General features: G+C 34.8%; 2 long non-coding RNA genes across 4 annotated transcripts in view; one reads left to right on the forward strand and one right to left on the reverse strand.

Moving 5' to 3' along the window:
- Nucleotides 1-19,933, reverse strand: part of LOC141377880 (uncharacterized) — a 23,931-nt gene extending 3,998 nt beyond the window's left edge. The window contains exons 1-2 of the long non-coding RNA XR_012390978.1: nt 19,847-19,933; nt 2,378-2,570 (exon numbers count right to left, since the gene is read on the reverse strand). This is a non-coding gene — a long non-coding RNA (uncharacterized lncRNA). The remainder of the gene's footprint in view (nt 1-2,377; nt 2,571-19,846) is intronic.
- LOC141377870 (uncharacterized) overlaps nt 19,298-24,000 on the forward strand; it is a 57,710-nt gene continuing 53,007 nt past the window's right edge. For all 3 annotated transcript variants that reach the window (XR_012390966.1, XR_012390964.1, XR_012390965.1), the window contains exon 1: nt 19,298-19,525. This is a non-coding gene — a long non-coding RNA (uncharacterized lncRNA). The remainder of the gene's footprint in view (nt 19,526-24,000) is intronic.

Here is a 24,000-nt window from a genome sequence, read left to right on the forward strand (position 1 = left end):
TGTCATTTCCTGTTAACTAATAAAATGGCAGACAGGTCTCCACAGATCTTGGAAATACCAAAATTGAACAATATACTTCAGGAGAAATTGACTTTATGAATGCGTCAGTGTACAAGTAGAAGCATGCAATCATTTCTTTGACAACAAAATGGTTTTTCACACAACAGAGAGCTAAAAACAGTCTATATGTGGTGTATATGCATCAAAGGGTTTTATGCATCAGGTATATGCATTAAAGGGTTTTGAACAGCCGTCTCAGATAATGATCGCAGGAATGTCATGAATGAGATTAAATTGCATGTTTACCTGTCTGTCCAAACACAGACAGATCATGTTGTTTATAGTTAAAGAGGTCTATTACTTCTGAGGTCAGTTGCACAAAACGAGTTGAACGAACTCCGAGTTGGGTTGCAGAGTAAGTTTTGTGTTGACAAATGCAAAGAGATGCAAATTGGTTAGAGTCAGGTTAAGTTGTTTCACAATAAACATTATCTGTTAATCAGGGTTTAACCCAGGGTTGATTATTAATGCTATAGAGTGTGTGCAGATGAAAGTGTGACACTTCCAGCTACTGTAACAGCCAATCACAATCACACATGAGAGAGTCAGTTAGAGTCAGTTTTTGCAAGAGATTCAGCGCAATTCACTTTTTAATATCTGACGTATAATGGATTTAAACATAAGACTAAAATAAACACTGTTGATGCAAAAAAAAAAAGTTTAAGAAGGCAGTTTTAAATATTTTATGTCAATGCAAATCAGTCAACTGATTTTAATAATGTAGGTTCACACTTCACAGAGAGCTGCTTTATAAGCTTTATATATAAAGCAAATTTATATGTACATTTCTACATTTTAAAGCTATTACTAATGTTAATTGATACCTAAAAACGTTTTAATATAACTGACAGTAAATAATTATATTTCACATATTAAAAATAATCATTGGGAACTAATTACATTTTGTTTAAAAAAAAAATTGGATTGAATGTAAATGGTTTTAATTTGGAGCAAAAAGAGCACAGGGTTTGGGAGTGGCTTTATTGCATCAGATATATGTCACTTTACTCAAAGCTTTGTCTGGTCTAGTTTGTGTCCGCAATCCCTAACCCAGAATAGGAACAGGTTAGCCCTGTAGTGTAAGCTACCGTGGTGATGAAACCAGATCAAGATATATAAGAGGTTTTGTACTCATCAATGATTTGCATGATTTGCATGCATTTACTGTATTTGATGATGATAAAAATATTACTGTTAAATAGTATTACAATTATTTTTATATTTCTTTCTATTTTAATACATTTAAAAGTGTATTTTTCTTTCTGTGATGGAAAGAAATTTCTCTATTGAATTTTCAGCAAATCATCATATGCTAATTTAGGGCTCTGGAAATATTTCTTATCAATGTTGACAATATTAGTACTGCTAATTGTTTTCTTGACGAATTTAAGTCTAGAATAGACACATGCTAATATTCAATAATTCAGTGTATCCTGATAATGAACATGCAAAATATTAATATTGTGGGCACTTAAAATAGCACAAATAATTATTTATTGTTGAAACTTTTAAGAATAAGAGCTTAAACGTAACATTTGTAACATTTACACAATAATCTAGCCTACAATATTAAAAAAACATTCTGTGGCTATTTAGTGGCCTTTTCTTCATTAACGCTGTACAGTAAAGCACAAGTTGACTATTTAAATAATGTCAATTTAATGACAACAACAAAAGCCTTTTATTAATCTTAGCTGATGTTAATTTCTTAAGGTCTAATACTGCATTAAAACCAAAAGTCGTATAATCTTTCTTACTAAATGGAGTTACCAATTATTAATAAATACACTGTTAATGCTTTTTGTAAATTATAGTATTTTACTGTAATTTGAACTGTAATTTACTGTAAGACAGTTATGCAGTATGTTACTGCATTTAAAATCTTGCGTTGTGTGAAATGACTATATATTTTTAAAGGTAAAGATAAACAATACTGAACATACATATACAGCAAGATAAATGGTGCTGTAGATGTAAATACAGTATTTTTGCTGTAATTGATTTACTGTAAGTTACTGTAGATTCTGCAGAAAATTGTTAGAAGTGTAATACAGTTCAGTTGTATTAGTTATATTCAGTTGCATAAGAGGATTTATTAGGAGAATTTGGGTGTCTTGTAGGTGAGTAAATACATCTTTGTCTCGAACTTTCATAGAAGTATAGGCAATTTACATTTATTGGCAAAATAAAAAGCTCTTCAAACCAAAAGTAGCGTATGTTCTCCGCTATTCTCGAAGGACACTTCACGTTTACCTACTAACTAGACCACAGTGTTTTCTCTGTCACTTTCTGAAGCGCAGCTGTTTGCTGTTCTCACCTCTGCAGTTGTGAGCTACTTGAGCTCATTCGCCTGTGCAAACACAATCCAGCCGTCCTTTGGGGCACTCAGTGACAGGGGCAATATTTTCTGTGTGCTGAAGCAAAAGCTTCTTTCCACAGGGTACAGGTGCTTCCTTCTGAGGAAACCAGAGGTGTCCTGAAGAACAGCACTGTGTTATCAGCAACTCTCTCTGTGAAGGATAAACAACAAGCAGCCACATGGAGAGCAGGAATGCACACGTTCCTCAAAAGCTGTTTTGAAGGGGGGGAAGTTCACCCAAAATGACAGTCCTGTCATCATTTACTGACTCTCCACTTATTAGAAACATGTTTGAGTTTCTTTCTTCCGTTGATCAAAACTGAAGGTATTTTGAAGAATGTTGGAATCTATTTTGACTTGGTACTTTTTTGTCTTACTATGGATGTAAATAGAAACATTTACATGGAAATCAGTAATCTAATTATTCAACATTTCGCAAAACACAAAAAAATGCTGTTAGTTTAAACTATTTATATAAAATGAGCTGAAACAACACAATTCTTGAGTTTTTTGTGACAACTTAATTGTTTTTTGTTCAATCCACTTAAATTTGTAAAAACTAATAAATTAAGGGCCTACTAACACTGTTATTCAAACCGTGCTCAGGCCCATTTCCCGGATCGTTTGAGAAGTGTGAGTGCGCTGAATCGGGCTCAGTTCACTTGGCCGGCTCTGGCCCGGTTGGACGAGGTGTGCCTGAGCACGGTTTAGAGATCTGCGCGGGACTAAATTTTGAATACCACTCCCGCTAGGTTTTATCCCAAACCCGACCGCTCCTGCTTATATTCAGCATTTGTTGTCCCGCTGTCCAACCCGCCCCATTTTCTCCCCGCCGCACCCGTCTCCGCTAACGAGGGGGGGGGAGAACAAAACCAAAAACCACCCAGCTATACAGAGTCTAGAGTCCAGACAGCCTATAACAAGCTGTCTGTTTAAGCAGACACACAAACACACACACACACAAGCACCAAGCAAGTGACACACACACATAGGCTTCATGCTTTCTCTCTCATTCACACACACACAAACACACACACACACACACACACACACAAACACAAATTAATATTACACAGTTGGTGCCCTTCTGCAACCCATTACTGGAAAACATCCATTCAAACTCATCCACACACAGACATCCATTGAGGCTGGGAGGGCATCCGCTGTGTAAAACATGTGCTGGATAAGTCGGCGGTTCATTCCGCTGTGGCGACCCCTGATTAATAAAGGCCTAAGCCGACAAGAAAATGAATGAAAGATTAAGGCATGTATAACATACATTACAATAATTAGACTAAAATAAAATTATTATCTTAATGCCATTTGTTTTTGCTTAAAGTGTAACTTTAATTCGTTTAGGCTAATCAAAAAAAAAATCTCGGTTTACATGGTAGATTAATCTAAATACGTCCTTATTGATTGTGTTAATATCAAAATATTGTTATCTATGCAAACATTCTATGTGTTTCTAACATTCTTCAAAATATCTTATTTTGCAGACAAGAAAGAAACACAGGAATTGAGCAGTTTGTGTTGGGGAACTATATTTGAAGTAGATCAAAAAAAAAGTTGTCCTAACACAAGAAATGGTGTTGTTGATTAGTTTTAGGACAACTTTGATGAAAGGCTTTGGTAACAATTTATTTTGTTGCTCCATTTGAGCATCACTAGACAGTCTGCTTAATATCTGCTGATACTGCTCCTTCAAAAGACATTTAACTGACTAGAAACTTTGCAAGTACATGTCAACTTACACTAACCCTAACCCCAACCTAACAGTCTACTTATAATCTAATGAGAATTAGTTGGCATGTAGATGCAATGTAACTTAAATTCAACAAACGGACCATCAAAATAAAGTGTGACTAAAGCTTTGAACCACTTCAAATGTTGACTATTGTATACCTCTAAGGTCAGTCCTCGTGGATTTAAAGTTTCAGTATTATATGAGAATGTTCTCACAGCTTTGGAGCAGCTTTTCTGCTTTGTTGAAGGGAGGAAATCCTGTGCATCGCAATTTGGTCACATTGACTGTGTAAAAAAAAAAAGTCTCCATGTTGGCATATCATTTGTAAAAGAACTAGCTTGTAAATAATCTTCATGACTGCAAGACTTCCAGTTCACATTCTCATCTCTTATCAGATAACACTGAAGGAAGTGGATATTTGGCTTCAAAATGTCTCACGAGAGAGGTTTTGTTTATCAAAGGACTATATATTCTTGAGCAAGAGCAGATTAGATAGCTGTTTTTCTTCCATTAATGTGACAGTTCACACTGATATATAAGTTTATTAGTCTAATAAAACTGGTTAAAAGTCTAATAAACTCCAAATCATTCTCTGACAAAACAGCTTAATTGTGTACTTTGAGGTTATATAAATGTACAATTATTTAAAGTAATATTTATTCATTTTCCTTTGGCTTAATCTCTATTTCAGAGGTCGTCACTGTGGAATGAACTGCCAACTATTCCAGCAATATGTTTTATGCAGCGGATGCCCTTCCAGCCACAACCTAGTCCTGGGAAACACCCATACACACACATTCACTACGGCCAGTTTATAGTTTTATTCAATTCTTCTATAGCACATGTGTTTGGACTGTGAGGGAAACCGGAGCACCCGGAGGAAACCCAGCATGTGGAGAACATGCAAACTCCACATGCCAACTGGGCCAGTCGGGACCCGAACCAGCAACCTTCTGGTGACAGTGCTAACCATGCACTGAGCCACCATACAGCCCGTTAAATTAAAATACTAATTTAAAATAATTAAAAATGAAAACATACACTGATGCGGTGCCAGAAAAAACAAACAAAAATAATGACGTTAAAATACAAACATTTCCTTCAATTAAAATTTCTGGTAAATTTCTGTAATTCAACAGCTATTATTTTTTCCTGCACCATATCTGCGGGGGAAAAAATAACTAAAATAACTTTTTTTTTACAGTTTACTTTAAACATATGCTTCATTTAATATCTCTTTTATATAAATTATTTGTGTATATTAATTTTAATATAAATTGCAGCAATTGCTTAATTTAATTAATGATACAGTGAATTTCTCATTCCTTTTGAAAAATAACATTGTCCCCTGTTTGTGAAAGCCTGGTTTAAAGATCTGATGCCTTTTCTAAAATCAGAAAAGATCAAACACACACTAAGGGGTTCTTTGGACAGGTTTTATACTTATTGGGAACAATTTTTATGTGGTAATATTTAAAAAATTTAAAAGAATTACCCAGCTGTTAAATAATTGTTAAATTAAATATTATATCCCCTTCTTGGTGTGAAAGTTGGTGTTTTGCCTTTAAAGCAGTTTGTTCTGCAGAATTATTCTTTCCCCTTTTATTTGTCATTTTTCCTCTTCTTCTTTTTCTTCTTATTACATCATCCATTCATTCATTTTCTTTTGGCTTAGTCCCAATCTGGGGTCACCACAGCGGAATGAACTACCAACTTATGCCCTTCCGGCTGCAACCCATCACAGGGACCCATACACACTTATTCACACACATACACTACGGACAATTTAGCCTACCCAATTCACCTATACCTTTATATGCCTTTGGACTGTGGGGGAAACCGGAGCACATGCAATCTCCACACAGAAATGCCAACTGACCCAGCCAAGGCTCGAACAGCTACCTTCTTGCTGTGAGGCGAAAGTGCTACCCACTAGGCCACCGTGCAGCCCTATTATATCTTCAATGTTATGTTATGCATGACTCCAGACCATGTAATTATTGTATTTGACCATAATTGTTTGTAAAGCTCCTTGAGATGTTCAGGTTTTCATTTCCTTCAATAAAAACAAACAAACAAACAAAAAACAATAATGTGATGAAGATGGATATAATTCAGTTTTGGTTTAAGGCCAACATGTTTGAAAATTTGAAGTCTGTTATTGTCAACTCTGATTTAAAATAGCTTAACAATAAGTTCTAAAACAATTTGTAAAAGAATCAAATGTTCCCTATCACATTTAAGCATTTGCATTATTTTATGATAAAGTCAGTTTACTGCAAATTGTATCCATTTTGAAAATTTTTATGCATTTCTCAGTATTTTGGTATATTTAAACAAAACAGATTAAACAGATCTATTTATTAAAATAATATTTTAGTCACCAAACATATTTTAAATGGAAAGATAATACAATTAAATTGATGCTAAATATTGCAAAATTTAAAAAAAATTGTTTTGATTTTTCCTCTTTTTTAAATTTGTATTCAATATTTTTCTATAACATAAATTTGGGTGTACTAGTTTTGGACCGTTACTGTAAAGTATTTTGTTAGATAAACTCCAGATTTGGCTTAAGTACTGATTAATCTATATGCACAAATACAATATTGAAGGGGTCACCGATCTCGTTCCTGGAGGGCTGGTGTCCCTGCAGGGTTTAGCTCCAACTTGCCTCAACACACCTGCCTGGGTGTTTTAAGTATACCTGGTAAGACCTTGATTAGCTCACTCAGGTGTGTTTAGGGTTGGAACTAAAGTCTGTAGGACACCGGCCCTCCAGGAACAAGTTTGGTAACCCCTGTAATATTGTATAGCTTCCTATTAAACAAGCTTCCTATACAAACAAATTGAAAAGATAGATTTGTGAGAAGTGTGCTTATATGCTGAGCACTGTACATATGGTGTGATATAAGTTGCTTTAGATAAAACAGTTTGAATCCTCCTGTGATTTTTTTTTTCTAATATTTCCCAAATACAATAAATTTTTCACAGTAATTTGCTATAATATTTTTTTCTTCTGGAGAAAGTCTTATTTGTTTTATCTTGGCTAGAATAAAAGCAGTTTTTACATTAAAAAAAAAACATTTTAAGGTCAAAATTATTAGCCCCTTTAAGCAATATTTTTGGATTATCCACAGAACAAACCATCTTTATAAAATAACTTGCACGATTACCCTAATTTGCATAATTACCCTAGTTAAGCTTAAAATTGCACTTTAAGCTAAATACTAGTCTCTTAAAAATACTGTCATCCTACACATGTCATCATGGCAAAGAGAAAAGAAATCAGTTATTAAAATATTAGTTTATTATTGTGTTAAGAAATGTGTTGAAAAAAACATAATTCAGAAGGGCTAATAATTTTGACTTCAACTGCAAATAAAAGCACTATACCATTTATAAGCACATATTTCCTACAGCCTGACACATGAACATCAACAGTGACCACAAACATCTGCAGCCATAACACAATTTGCAAAGCCATTTTCTAAATGACAAACAAAACGGGGGGAAACATCCCTATCAGTCAGTTTTACGTAATGGCTCTGATCCTCGGTTTCTGCAACATCCTGCCATGTTAACAGGTCTTCATTACCAGTGACTCATTTCCTTTGAGGATGTTACACGTGGTGAACATGACTTGATTAGCGCCGCACACATGCACACGCTCGCACTCTCTGATACAATTAAGGGAAAGAGATTTTCTGACATGATGTTCTGTCAGACGCCCCACAGCGAACACACTGCACTTACTGGAGAGGATGCAGCTGCAGCATGGCAAAAATACAGTTCACTCCAGTTTAACAACCTTAAAACATTCAGGCAGAATATAGTTTTTATTAAGTTTGCTTTAGAATACCACTGTAAAAAATATCCGTTAATTAACAGGTTCCGTATTTTGTGATTCACACGTGTTTTCTGTGTATTCACGGTTGTGAATTGCTTTATGGAAGCTTTATCACTGCTCTGTCGACTTTTGATGTTGAAAATTTATCTCTGGAATTTAACAAAATTACTTTTGTTGACGTTTTAGTAGTTTTAGACAAGATTTTTTTTAAGAAATAATAGCCTACATAGAAAACAACAGAGAATGTAATGTCAGCTTATTACAAGGTTTTTGTACTGTAATTCACAACAGAAACCCAGACATTATATCACTTTAAACTATTAAAATTTTAATAAACATATATATATATATATATATATATATATATATATATATATATATATATATATATATATATATATATATATATATATATATATATATATATATATATATATATATTTTACATCTCAAGCTTTTGGATGAAAGATCAAGGTCCCAATGCAACTGACAACTGAAAGCCTAAATAAGTAGAAAAAGCATGAATCACAAAAAATATTACAGATTTTACAGATATTTTTCTGTAACATAAATATTTACACTATTTTCATCCAATGTGACTTATAGGTGATAAGCAAACATTTGTGCAATTTGTTTTCAATTACACTGTAAAAACATCTGTTGATTGAAAGTGATTTATGCTCATTAAAATATCTACATGGCTGTATATTTGAACAGTGATTGTCTGAATAGCTCATGATTTACAGATGTTTTTCAGTTTTATTATGTTTTTAAATTGCATTATTGGACCTTGATCTCTCTTCTGAAAACTTTTGATGTTGAAAATAAAAAAAATAAAAAGTGACGACTTTTAGTGGTATTTTTAGTTGTGAATGTTATATACAGTAAGCTGCATAGTGGGCTGACAGTACTTTTTCTGTTATTTTTGTGATTATTTTATTAGTGTATATTCTTCAACCCCTGTCACAGTCTGGTGTTCAGAATGTTTTTCAGTATATTTAAAAAAAGTTTTATTTAAAATCTGAACTTATCTTTACCAATGTAAAATATGCATATATTCTCTATAATATACAGTAAATGTGTCCCCTATGTGAATTCCAATGTGGGCAGACAGTTAATGGGTTAAAAAAGGCTGTGTTGTGTAACTTATTGCTGGATGAAATTGACAGTACACCCAACAATTCAAATGGTTTAAAGAAATGAATTTACATTGAATTCTTTAAAAAGAAAAACAACAACAACAACATCACTGGTTTTTACATATTTGACCCAGTGTGCAGTGAACCCAACCCAGCATTTTTATAAATAAAGATTTGTCTTTGGGGGAGCCAATACCATTAAAGGATTTAGATAGATATGTAAAAATGTGCTTTGTTTTGCACTCAATAACAATGGCAGTGGTGGGAAGCAGTTAATAGCAAGTTTGCAAGAGCTCAAGTGTATTTTGTGTTTATTAATTAGAATTTTTATTTTCAAATTCAAAACCAGATGGAAGAAAATTTCAGATTGTATAATCAAATAAAAAAAAAATGAGGCATCATGTCATCGTCACTGCTCTTACCTGGTAAACCAAAGGCAATATGTATCAACTTGTCAGAATGTCCATGATCAATTACTTGAGCACATTAATAACAATAACAACAATTTCTGTATTAACAAAAAACTAAACAAAACAGAAAAAGTTGTTGAAGGGGAAGTTCATCCAGAAAAAAAATCTAATTGTCAAATTATCATCATTTACTCAAACTTTACTTGTTCATAACCTATTTGAGTTTCTTTGTTCTGTTAAAAGTGAAAGGAGATATTTTGAAGAAAGCTGGTTGCAAACACCTATTGCCTCATAGATTACTGTAGAAGTCAACTACCTGTTTTCTTTTTTGTGTGTGTGTTCAACATAACTAAGAAAAGGCTTAAAACCACATTAGCAAAAGTAAATGATTAGGTCATTTTAACTTTAGGGTGAATATGTCTTTAAAACAACAAAACATTATTACTTGCTGTTTGGATTTTAGTGAGCATATTGTCTTTGATTGGAACTTGATTGCAGTGATAGTTTTTTTGGCATGTTAGTATGTTTGCCAACAATTTATTTAACCATAACTGGTGCAGTGTGTCACTTTTTTTATTTCTAAAACAACCATGTAGGAAGAAGTATCCAAGTATCCCTATTCCAGGATGACAATTTTAAACTAAAAGAAGGCTCCATCATGTGACCCCCGGCTGACCTGATCTGCACTGAATGTCTTTAGTGTGCTGCAGTTCTGTGGTTCTCCACATGGTCAGATCATCTTTAGGATCATATTAAGCTTACATATGGTGTGCATTTATTGGGGAATTGTTTTCGCCATGCTATATCACAAAGTTTATTTTCATTAGAAGGTCAGTTCACACAAAAATAAGAATTCTGTCATCATTTATGCACCCTTTACTTGTTCCAAACCTGTTTGACTTTCTTTCTTCTGTTGGACACAAATAAGATATTTTAAAGGAAACTTGGAATCTCTAAACATCGACTTCCTTAGTTGTTTTTTATAATATTAAAGTCAGTTACAAGTTCTCAGGTTTCTTCAAAACATCTACTTAAGCGGAAGTAAATAGTGAGCAAATTTTCAATTTTAGGTGAACTATCTATTTAAGAGTTGCACTGAATTTTTACCTGAAATCTTGATCATGAAGTGAATATCAAGACTTTCACTCAAATCTTCTAATGTGGTTAAGGTCAATGGTGTGTATTGTGAAAATGAAGCTTTCTTTCACAAATTCCATCCAGTTAATCCTAGTTTAAATGATCCTGGATTATTTAAACTTTGTAAATTTTTTCAACATAAGATAAAAAGCTACACTGCATAATCTTTAAAGAACTATTTCAAAAGACATCACATCACATTATTCAACTTTGCTTGAGATATAAGAGCATTTACTTGCACTAAACATAAACCAGCAATGAGCAATAGTTTATTTATACGCTCAAATTAACCCAGTATGTTCCTCATCACAATTCTTCATGCTTAAAAGAACGTGTGGTCTTATTAAAAAGTTGCAATTAGGTTTACACAGGAAAATATATAGTCATGTGATGACGATCAGGTCTGTTTTTCTCATATCTCTAAGTCCATAACTCCTAAGCCGCTTATGTATCATATGGCATAATTGTGTGACACAAGAATTCCATGTATTTTTTAAGTGGGAGCTCTTCTGCCTAAACGTTCCCACAGTAGCCTATGAGGGGAATGTTATCATTCGTCTCACTAGCAGAATACGCACACTGAAACATCTCTGAGCAATACAGTGTTATGGATGTGACATTTGCATAAATTCACATAGAAAGTATATGTTAACATTATATTAAAACATCTGTTTATATTTTCCACAACAACTAACCACAGAGATATGTGATCAGAAAAAATTTAACCTGTAAAAAAAGAGTTTATATTTTAAATGAGGAAAATAAACGTGTTATGGATGTGACCAAAAAAGTTTGCAAGTTTACAGTATAGCTTACAACATACTTTATTGAAATTCTGTGAATTAAACTGCACAACCTATATAAAATAATGCTAATCAATAGGATGAGAGTTGTCCCACAGAACAAAAATGATTAACTTTATTTTTATATTACATTTTTGCATTTATGAGGAAAAAACCTTCATTATGGATGTGACAGATCTGAAACTGGCACTTGAGTGACTGGTAAATCAAAAATACAATTGTTTCAAAACATTCCCACATGGAAAGAACCTATATGAGGATATATGCACATATATGAAAGCTATATGCAGTATATATGCACATACAGTTGAAGTCAGAATTATTAGCCTCCTTATGATTTTTATTTTCTTTTTTAAATATTTCCCAAATGATTTTTAACAGAGCAATGAAATTTTCACAGTATGTCTGATAATATTTTTTCTTCTGGAGAAAGTCTTATTTGTTTTATTTCGGCAAGAATAAAAGCAGTTATTAATATTTTAAAAACCATTTTTGGGACAAAATTATTAGCCCCTTTAAGCTAATATTTTTTTCGATAATCTACAGAACAAACCATCGTTATACAATAACTTGAGTAATTACCCTAACCTGCCTAGTTCACCTTATTAACCTAGTTAAGCCTTTTAATGTCACTTTAAGCTGTATAAAAGTGTCTTGAAAAATATGTAGTAAAATATTATTTACTGTCATCATGGCAAAGATAAAATAAATCAGTTATTAGAAATAAGTTTTTAAAACTATTACTAAGAAATGTGCTGAAACAATCTTCCCAGAACAGAACAGAAATTGGGGGAAAAAAAAAACAGGGGCGCTAATAATTCAGGGGGGCTAATAATTCTGACTTCAGCTGTATATGATAATGAGCTGCATATATGCGTATACATGCAACATATAGGCAAAATTGAGGTGCATATATGTGCATACACAGGCCATCCAAGGCAACACACATACAGTTGAAATCAGAATTATTAGTTCCCCTTAAAATGTTTTTTCTTTTTAAAATATTTTCCTAATAATGTTCAAGAGAGCAAGGAAATTTTCACACTATGTCTGATAATATTTTTTCTTCTATGGAGAAAGTCTTATTTGTTTTATTTTGGCTAGAAAAAGCGGAAAACCCCCAAGTGGGTCCAACATGAGATACCCATTTTGGGCCAATGCCCACTCAGTATCATGTAGCCCAAGTGGGCCCTACAATATTGTGTTTGCTGGGATAAAGTTCACCTGTGTTGCTTTTTTATATCCACATATAAGCCCTATATGTACATACAAGATATATCTCCTATATAGCTCATCTCACTTTAGCAACTGCCATATATGACATCTAGCTCATATTTTCTATTATCAAGGCAAAAAAAATAAATAAATAAAATCCAAAAAGTTATGTATGTGTGAACACTTGAAATTGGTATCACATGTAATTGGAATTTAACAATTGCAAATAAGTGAGAGCTTAATTGTACATATTGATACATATATCTACATATAATGTAGGAACACGGCCAATTTTATATGTCACATATATATAAAACCTACAAACCTATATTAAAACATACGTTTATATAGGTTTTTTTTCCGTGTGGGTGTAGCAGAGGCCAGCTATTAAGTGCTGTGCAGGTAAACCTCATTCCTTTGACCTCTAAAGGTGCTCTAGCAACAGAGGCCATGGTCTTTAGCCTCCTAGGTAGAGCAACCGACTCCCATGTGGAAAGTTGCCAGAGAAATACTAGCAATACTAGCATGGTGTATGACCGGCAGGGTTACATTTGGTGCCGTGACCCGGAATGGGAGTGAGGTTTGGCGGGTGAGTGTAGCAGAGGCCAGCTAGTAAGTGCTGTACAAGTAAACCTCACTCCTCTGACCTCTAAAGGTGCTCTAGCGACAGACGCTGGCCATGATCTTTAGCCTCCTTGGTAGAGCAACCAACTACCATGTGGAAGGTCGCCGGTTCAGCACCAGCTGGGAGCGGGTTGGGTGGTGTAGGACCGGCGGGGTCACATGGACAGAAACTATTTTTAGTATTTTTATAGTACTGTAAAATACAAGCCTACACACACACACACACACACCTCAAATAAAAATATTTCAAGAATGAAAAATAGCCAATGTTTTCGTTTCACATTTTTCAGATTTACTCCAGACAGTAAAGCACTATTCCAGGATCCAGACATAACCTCGTTTCTTCGTGTCTGATAAAGACCCCCCGAAGACCCGAGTCTCCTGTTTACAGTGAGCGGTTTGGGTGTAATAAATGTTGATTTTGTTCAGGACGTAATTAGTGCTGTGAGCTTTGAGAGCTGGAGCGTGGGCAAACATTTTCACCAGTCTCAACAGAGCGCTGTGACGTTCCTCCAGGGATTAAAGTTTCTGCAGAGTCCCTACAGCACAGCAATTATGCTATATGCTAATAATGATTACATCTCTCCGCTTCTTTTGCCTCTTAATTTGGCTGATTAGACTGTCAGCGTCACTGGCGCGGTAAAGCGAAACCCGCATTTACAGCCTCCTCACACAGAACTGGCTTTTGTCTTTTAACTTTTGCCTTTCAACACACTCTTTAATGTGAATCAGACACTGTTTTAGTATTACTTTTATTGGGCACTTCTTGATTACACATTTAAGTATTCCTTTGTAATTTGTTATAAATAAGAGATCTGTATTTAATTGAATCTACGATACAAATGCTGTTATGAATGTTGAAAGTGAGCCCTTTTAGCAAAACACATGGGTTCAAATTTGCTGTAAAGCTGCATTGCCCTCTAATGGTGATACGGTTTCATTACTTCTAATAGCTATACCAAGGGTTTAAACTCGAATCCTGGAGGGTCTGGGCTCTCGGCTCCGCATAGTTTAGCTCTAACCAGCTCCAACTCACACCTGCTTAATGTAGTCTTGAACACGTGATTGGTTGGATCAGCTCTGTTTGATTAGGGTTGGAGCAAAACTGTGCAGAGCCCTCCAGGAATCGAGTTTGAGACACCTTCTGCAAATTTATAGAAGAAAAACTCGCAACAGATGATAAATAGAAAATACATTCATTTACAATAATTAGATGAAAAGAAAAAAAATGTAACAACAAACATCAAAGAGAAGCAAAGCACTGTCATGGATGGACTGTGCTTTTAAACTTTTCTTAGTCCGTTTTTACTTTCAGCAGCAAGTTTAAACAGAAACTTTATAGACCAGGGGTGTCCAAACTTAGTCCTGGAAGGCCAGTGTCCGGCATATTTTTGGTTCCAACCCCAATTAATCACTCCTGAACCAGCTAATCAACCTCTTTCTAGGTATTCTAGAAACTTCCAGGGAGGTGTGTGAAAGGAAGTTGAAGCTATGCACCCGTTATAACAAAATCCATCTGTCTATCAAACCATTTATCAATTAAACATTCATCCATTTATATTTATCCAACATTCATCCATATATTCTTCCTTAAATCGCTACTGAACATTCATCTAAACCAGAGATGCCCAAACTAGGGCCCTCGGGCCTAAGTTGGCCCATGATAACCTTTGATTTACGACCTTCCCATTGGGTTCCTGGTTCCTGGAGGACCACCAGCTCTGCACATTTGCAATCAGCTCAGTAGCAAAGCCTGAAATAAGTGTGGAATAAGGAAACATCCAAAAACAGGCAGTGTTGGTGCTCCTCCATGAATGTAGTTGAGAAACACTGCAATAGGGAGAATCATGGGGTTGGAGAATGTCTTAATGGAGATTCTAATTTAATGTAATCTTTAACCTAAATTAAATGTTTCAATTAAATGTGTAGACTTTTTTAAAAGTACATACTGTCACTTGATGGATAGAGGACAATGCACAAGACTTTGGCTAGCAAATCAATGCTAAAGGATGTGCAGCTTTACTAGTGTGTTCAGCATAGACCTTCGTTGTGTTCACAGTGGAATTGTTTGGTTTTTTTCAAATATGTTTGTTACAAAATGTAAAAAAAAAAAAAACATTAGTTAATATGATTAAAGTAATGTTTTCTATTTATTCCTCACAGCAAGAAGATCGTTGGTTCGATTCCCGGCTGGGTCAGTTTCCTCAGTTTCCTCTGGTTTCCCCCACAGTCCAAAGACATGTGCTATAGCTGAATTGAATAAACTAAATTGGCCATAGTATATGAGTATGTGTGTCTGATGGTGAGAGTGTGTATAGATGTTTCTCAGTACTGGGTTGCCACTGGAACGGCATCCGCTCTGTAAAACATATGCTGGATAAGTTGACGGTTCATTCCGCTGTGGCGACCTCTGATGAATAAAGGCACTAAGCCGAAGGAAAATGAATGAATGAAATTAGGAAAATACCCATGGTGACTTGTAGAGTTTGTTATATTTAACTTAAAAGCTTACAGCCCTCAATCATCAGGTTTAGTCTTTGGCCTTTCATAAGAAAATCATGGGCACCCCTAATCATATCTATAGTGTATATCCATCCATATCATATTGATTCATCCATACACCCATCAAATTTACATCCATCCATATTGTAATTACAATTGTCTCTTCACCCTTTCATTCATTCATTTTATTTTTCAGGGGTTGCCACAGCGAAATGAACTGCCAACTTATCCAGCATAAGTTTATGCAACGGATGCCCTTTCATCTGCAACCCATCACTGGGAAACACCCATACACTCTCATTCACACACATAAACTATTGACAATTTAGCTTACTCAATTCACCTAGCACATCTTTAGGCTTGTGGGGGAAACTGGAGCACCTGGAGAAAACCCACGCGAACACGGGGAGACCATGCAAACTCTACACAGAAATGTTAACTGACCCAGCCAAGGCTCGAGCCAGCGAGCAATCTATTTGTCCGCCCATTCATCCATCCATCTATTCATCCATCGCAAAAAGCCATTCATCCATCTCTATCAAAATCAATCCATACCTTCATGTTTGCAGTGTTTTTCTCCATTCGTGTTAGTAGCAACATGCTTTTTTAAGTTACAGCTCATTTATTCTAATGTAAGTACTGCTTTTTTTTTCTGTTTTCCATGGCTTTAATTTGTTTTCGCTTTCCAAAGACAGTAAATCTGTGAAGTTCAGACGTGTCCACTGATGTCCCATTCTCCTGTTACAGCTGCTTTGTGGTTTGATCTACATAACAGCTGTATCATCCCCAACCTCCCCAAATTTCCATTTCACTGCTGTCAATAGATCATGATATTTATTCTGCAGTCACGAATTGAGCTCATGAATCGGTGGATCTTGAAATGAACACCCAGGTGTATCTTGTTAACATCTTCAGTGTGACTTCCCATGATAATTGATTTCCTCACCCAATTTAGGTTGATAAAACACAGCAGGGTGAATACTTATCAATTAAGCCACTTTCCCTCCCAGTAATATCTGTAAGACCATTAGTTATTTTTCTTTTTTAAAAATGTTAACAGCAGGAGAAAATCACATTTAAAGACGCTTTAATTTGTCTGCAGCGGAAAACAATGAATTAATGTGTGTGTGTGTGTGTGTGTTGATCAAATCAAGTCTTACCAGCTTCTCAAATATTTTATTTTGTGTAATCCCCAGATGGACAACAATGTGGCTTTTTTAAATCCATTTTGATACTGCGTTATCAACTTTTATTCTCAACTTTTTTTTTCCATTAAATTAACAGATGCTGTTAAGGTTGAATGAGGTAGCATGGTGGCCTAGTGGTTAGCACTGTCACCTCACAGCAAGAAGGTCACTGGTTCAAGTTCCTGCTCAGTTGGCATGTCTGTGGAGTTTGCATGTTCTCCCCGTGTTCCTGTGGGTTTCCTCCGGGTGCTCCGGTTTCCCCCACATGCAGTATAGTTGAATTGGGTAAACAAAACGTGCCGTAATGTGTCAATGCTAGTGTGTATGGGTGTTTCACAGTACTGGGTTACGGTTGGAAAGGTATCTGCTGCATAAAACATATGCTGCAATAGTTGGTGGTTCACCCTGCTGTGGCGACCCCTGATAAATAATGAACTAAGCTGAGGGAAAGTGAATTAATGAATGTTCAGGTTGCAGTGAATTGAGTCTTTATTTGATAGTTTTTGCTCAATAGCAGCCCAGATGTGAAGCTATGGTGATATTCAAATACAGACATAAATGTGAAACTGGACCACAAAACGTCGCAAAAAACACAGATTTTGCATGAATGGGTAATTTTTTGGCAATAGCCAAAAATACATTTTACTGGTCAAAATTATTGATTTGACTTTATGCTCAAATTTATTAGTTAAAGATTATGTTCCATTAACCCCTTCAGACCCTGTGTCACAGGGATATTACAGTGGACATCACAGGCCATGTTTTTTGTGGTTTCCGAGCACTTCATCTCAAAAAAAGCCTGCCGTTCATAAGAGTGGTCTGGACGATTGTCATCCAATCAAATGGCGGTAAATCCACTACAGTAAAAAGCAGCATGGCAGCATCACTTCACTCCAGACACAGACATAACATTTACAATGTTTTATTAAGATTTTTTGATATGTTTGTCAATATTTTATAGATTTTATGTAGAAAGGAAGGATTGAAATACTTATTAAAGTTTTAAATATTTTTGTAACTTTGCAAGCTTTAGATCAGGATTTTTTCAAATATGTCTGTCAATTAGAATGTACTATGGGTCCAAGATCTGCTGAAATTAAATCTCCACCAATGCTGATTGAACTGTATCTTATTAAAAAAAACTATATAGATGTACTAATTCATTGCTGAAACAATTTCATATGGAGAATATACAGATCTTGAAGTTCTTGAGCATTTAGCATGGAAATATCTTAGATGTGGGCATTATTTATCTTCATCATGAGGAAAATTAAGATAAAGTTTTTAAAAACAAAATGCAATCTATACAACAAAAACTGTGGAGTTTCAAAATTAAAGTAAAAATGTTACAATGCTAATGTTTGTGATTTTGAAAAAAAAAAATCCAGATTATACCAGCGATTATGTATGTTTTGTTTTAGTCTCATTTATAAAAGCCTCCAGAACTGTGAACACATACTTTTACATTTTTCTGAAATACATCATTTGGGTCTGAAGGTGTTAAGACATTTTGTAGATGTCCTGCTGTAAATGTGTCAAAACTCAATTTCTGATTAGTATTATAATATGGATGGCTAACTTAATTTGGACAACCTTAAAGGGGATTTTGTTCATTATTTTTGAACCCTAAGATTTTTAAATAATTGCATATCGACCTAACATTGTCATAACAAACCATACATTAATGAAAACATTATTTATTCAATTTCAGATTCACATATCACATATTAGAAAAGGTATCACAGCGGAAAACAATGCATTTACATTCGCTAGATGGCGCTATTGCATCTCATATGTTAAATAAAACCGCTTAATGCCACTTGGACAAAAATGTAAAATGACGACTGTCAAAAGTGTAGTCCATCATAACCTACACTAGGTTAAAACGTATATAGGCCCTTTGTATAGGTTATAGCTAAAACGTGACATGTGACTGCGTGGTGATGATTATTTAAACCAAGTATAACGCGTTCCTTAAACATAATGCGTTATTAAATATAATGCGAACTAGCTTATTAATATTAGAGCATAAAAATGACCAAAACATTAAACTAACTACAAAACCATATGCCGGGCTATAGCATTCTCTCTCTCTCTCTCTCTCTCTCTCAGACAGACAGACAGACACACACACACACACACACACACACACACACACACACACACACACACACACACACACGCGCGAAATAACACTTCGCAGCTTGCACCGCGCGCTCTCTCGCGCTCCGCACAAACAACAACACTTTTTCTCGGGCGCGCGCGGAGCCTGCTTGATATGCACGCTCACAGCCGCGCGCTGGGCCATCGCTTTCTGCCAGCCTTGTGATTAATTAACATCCAGTTCGTAACCCCCCAAATTAGCGCCGGAGCACACGGGCTAATGAGCTCACTGTGATCCTGTAGGTTACAATAACTCCATCAGATCGAGCGCAGGCACTGCGCAGCGGACTAAAGTCTAACACAAGCTACACACCAAAGTTGTCATGATGGTAAGCAGCTGCGTGTTTAAATAGGTCAGATCAAGACTATTTGTTGTCAAACTTTATACTTTTTACATGTTGTCATACTGTACACCGTCTGTTATTTGCTTAAAAACTTATTGGATAGGAAAAACATTTCACTGAGAGCGTGTTTACCTTTCACAGCAGGGTAAGTTAGGCCTTGTAGGCCGTTAAATGGACTGCAGAACTTTATCCTGCAAAATGTTTGGTTTCCATGAATGTTTTATCATATAGAGAAAAACTATATGATATATAAAAGAAAATAATAACTAAAACTCTATATGATATATAAAGAAAAACTGTACTTACAAGATACTTCAACTGCAATTTCTGATTTTATTTTTTGACTCACTTCACTATAGACCATTTCAATGTGGTCATGTCATTGGCCCTTGAACATTTCTTGCTTGTTATCAAACTATTTCATAACTAACAAGACAATACAACCATATCTTAATGTTAACCCTCTCATGCTCAAATTAAGTTTTAGAAACAGGAAAAATGAGATTTGGGGGAAATGATCATTTGGGGTAGTACAATAGAATCCTGACCTTTTTTTTTTTTTAGAGAGAAGTTGCAAGGCGTTTTGGGATGTTGCAGATTTGCAACATAGGCCCAGTGTGGTAATTAGACACTGACGACTGAATATGATAAGAACAATAACTTTTTTATATACAACTTTTCAAACAATGTAACAAATAGCTTTGCAGTGGCAGAACAACAACAAAAACAATATGGGATCCAAATCCAATATCTCAAATTGAGTAGGTCATGTTTCCAAGTCACTTTGTCATGTGGTACTCCGAGTTTTTGTCTTTTGTGTCATCTGGTGAGCAAGTGGGGAAACTGTTTGTTGCTAATGTACAACCAAGTCATGCAGTGGTACTTCTGAGTAAAAAAAAAAAACTCATAAAATATGTATCTGGAGTAATAAGGTAATCATTTTTAACTGTTGCAAATCTGCAACGCCTGCCTTGAGAGGGTTAAAACAGTTATCATCTTATTTATCAATGTGTCTCTTTTTGGATTCTCGGAAGCTTTAGAAATTCAAAATGTAAAATAGGATATATGTTGGGACAATTGTTTTCGTTTACATCCCTCAAAATGGTGAAGTCAGCTAAAACGGACCAGGTATTGGTAATAGTTTTTTTCTAAATAGCTTCATGTAAAACGTAAAGAAACAGAAAGCAATCAAATCTGTCAACAAGCATTAAAGAAACAATGCAAGATCAGTTATTTTGCTTGGCTCTAATGCTACAATCTTATTTTGCCTATTTTATCTGAAAACCAGCTTTAGCTAACTTCACCCTATGCTGATGGTGGACTACAATATCTGAAAAAGTGAATAATGGTATTTCTCGAATATTTTATCCCCATACACTAACCCTACCCCTAAATCCATTTCTCACAGGAAACAACCTGCATTTTTACATTTTCAAAATACTTAATTCTGTATAAAAATATAGAATCGAACAAAAAGTGCTTAAGCGGTAATTAATGTGTCGGTGCTCTGTGGGTAAGGGATACATAAAGATATTAGGATAAACAGCAAAATTATAAATCAAAGTCTAATAATATATTGAACACAAAGTCAGTTCAATACTCATTATTTCAATAATGAAAGAGAGAGAGAAAGACAAGAGTTAATAAAGATAAGTATTACACAACATATTTCTCAAAAAGCACAACAAAAGTATATAGAAAATAGAACCACAAAAATATGTACCAATAAACAAACGCATAATGTACACACATATAAACATACATATACATACAATATATATATTTTTTTTAATAGTTTGTCACTTTTTTTTCGATTGCCTTGGACATCTTTATGTGTTTTATAATAGGCATGAGTTGAGAACCATTTTTTATGATAAGTTGATAACCACAGTTTAGAAAAGTCAAGAGTTTACAACTTCCCAATTTTTACTTTACCGTTCCTAAGGTATGTGTAAGTTTTTTTTGTACGTTTTTTTAATTAATTAATTATTTTTAGGACAACAGTATCTCCAGCATAAAATAAATCCAAAGATGAGCAATTTCAGCGTTATGGATGAGACATTTGCAGTAAAATCTCAAAGCATAAATTCACATACAAAGTATATGTTAACATTATGTTAAAACATCTGTTTATATTTTCTAAAACAACTTACCCCATTGGTGAAGCAGTGGTGCAGTAGGTAGTGCTGTCGCCTCACAGCAAGAAGGTCGCTGGGTCGCTGATTCGAGCTGAGTCAGTTGGCATTTCTGTGTGGAGTTTGCATGTTCTCCCTGCGTTCGCGTGGGTTTCCTCCGGGTGCTCCGGTTTCCCCCACAGTCCAGAGACATGCGGTACAGGTGAATTGGGTAGACTAAATTGTCCATAGTGTATGAGTGTGTGTGTGTGGATGTTTCCCAGAGATGGGTTGGGGCTGGAAGGGTTAGGGTTAGGGTTAGGGTTAGGGTTAGCGTAAAAACTTGCTGGATAAGTTGGCGGTTAATTCCGCTGTGGCGACCCCGGATTAATAAAGGGACTAAGAAGACAAGAAAATGAATGAATGAACTAATGAAGTTTTAAGATCAACAAAATCTCAATCTATAAACGTGTTTTGTACTTTAAGTGAGGAAAATAAACATGGCTTACGGATGTGACCAAAAAAGTCTGCGAGTTTGCAGTATACAACAAGCTTTGTAGAAATTCTGTAAATTAAACTGCGCAACCTAAAAATAATAATAAAAATAAATAATAATGGTGATCAATAGAAAAACAGTTGGCTCACTATAGATTAAACATTATTGACTAAATTTTTTAAAAATATTTTTGCATTTATGAGGAAATTGTTTTTTATGGATGTGACCGAGGTGAAATTGTCACTCATTTGACTTTGATAAATTCAGTAAATTTTTTTTAAACATTTAAAGATACATTTTTGAGCATTTCTAAAGTACTGTAAAATACTTGCTTGCACACACACACACACACACAAAAAAATGTTGAAACTGTTTCAGTATTTTGGTATAAACTTCTTGACAAGGTTGACATTGGCATGGAATTGCTCCGATGCCATTTTAAATTGTAAAGAAATCAGTGTTTTTGAAACTAATAAAGACAGCAGAAGTCAGTGATTCATGAATTATTTAGCCAGACTTGTTTACTGCTACAATATATTTTAAATGTTTCTCAAAATAGAATTTATTATGTTCAGAGTTAAAAAAAAAGTTTTAGTTTTTTCTACTTGTATATTTAAAAAGAACTTATTTTAGAGCAGTAATCGCAATACCGTGATACCGTAATATTTTTATCCAAGGTTATAATACTGTCAGAATCCTATATCGGCTTATGCCTATTTTATAAAGATGTTTACCATCCCCACTGTGACACAAGTCTCCATGAGTCCCCACCAGGATATAACAACAAGTATACACACACACGCAAAAAATGACAAACATATAAACAACTCTAAATGACAACATATTTATTGAAAAACTGTAATAATATTATCAGTAGTTTACAGAATAAAACCTTTTTAATCAAAATGCATAACTATAAATCTGAAAATCCGAGGAAACTGAGAACATTTTATTGGAGTACATTTTACAAGAACTTCTATATTTCACATTTAATACGTTACTTGCTGTGTCTTTGTTATTAAAAGTTGAAAATCAACTTTACATTTTTTTTGAAAGTACAAAACCACATTTGTTGAATTTAAACGTTTGAGTCACATCTTTATCGTTATAAAAGACACTAGCTTCCCAGGGTGACAAGTCCCAGTTCCCCCTTACATTTACACACGTATGGGTTGCCGCTGATATTCTGTATGTTTGAATGTCAGACGTAACAAAAAAATCCTTTTTTAGTTATTGTGTCAGCATTTCTTAACACCGTAAGACTTTTTCTGCTCAATCATATCGCAATTAGTACTTTTTTTGTGTCACAGCTTGATCTCATCACAATCTAGGCCTCATAAGCCTTTGTTATTTTGAAACTTCTTTATAAAGAGACTTTTCCAAAACTGCAAGGCTGTGGCGTTCTTAAAGCACAAGTAGTTTTGTACTCTTTCTTTTTCTCTTGAAAGTTTCTGTGCATAATGGCCACGGTGAAAGAGTTTGATTGGGTTTTGTGTGGATGTCATTGGGTGCAGGACTGGCACGATGTGGGCAGGATGGTTTTGATAAAGACGTTGGCACCCAGACTGTGCCTCAGGTGCACTTGCCGCTGATACTGCAGCACCTCAGCCTGTCAGATCACCTCCGCAACAGCCAACTGCACAGACACACAGAGTTGCATGAACTGGAGTATTCGAAAATATTCATCTCGTATCATTAAAATTAAAACGTCTAAATATTTGCAATTAACCCTGGATTCAGTAATTAATTCAAAACAATATACATTTCTGCTGACCCTAAAACTTGATGAAAAAATAAATATAATATGGAAAAGTCCATAATGGAGAACACTATGGCTGTGCGATTTGCAG

This window comes from Danio rerio, chromosome 15 (genome assembly GCF_049306965.1).
Source record: "Danio rerio strain Tuebingen ecotype United States chromosome 15, GRCz12tu, whole genome shotgun sequence".
NCBI classification, from domain to species: Eukaryota; Metazoa; Chordata; class Actinopteri; order Cypriniformes; family Danionidae; genus Danio; species Danio rerio.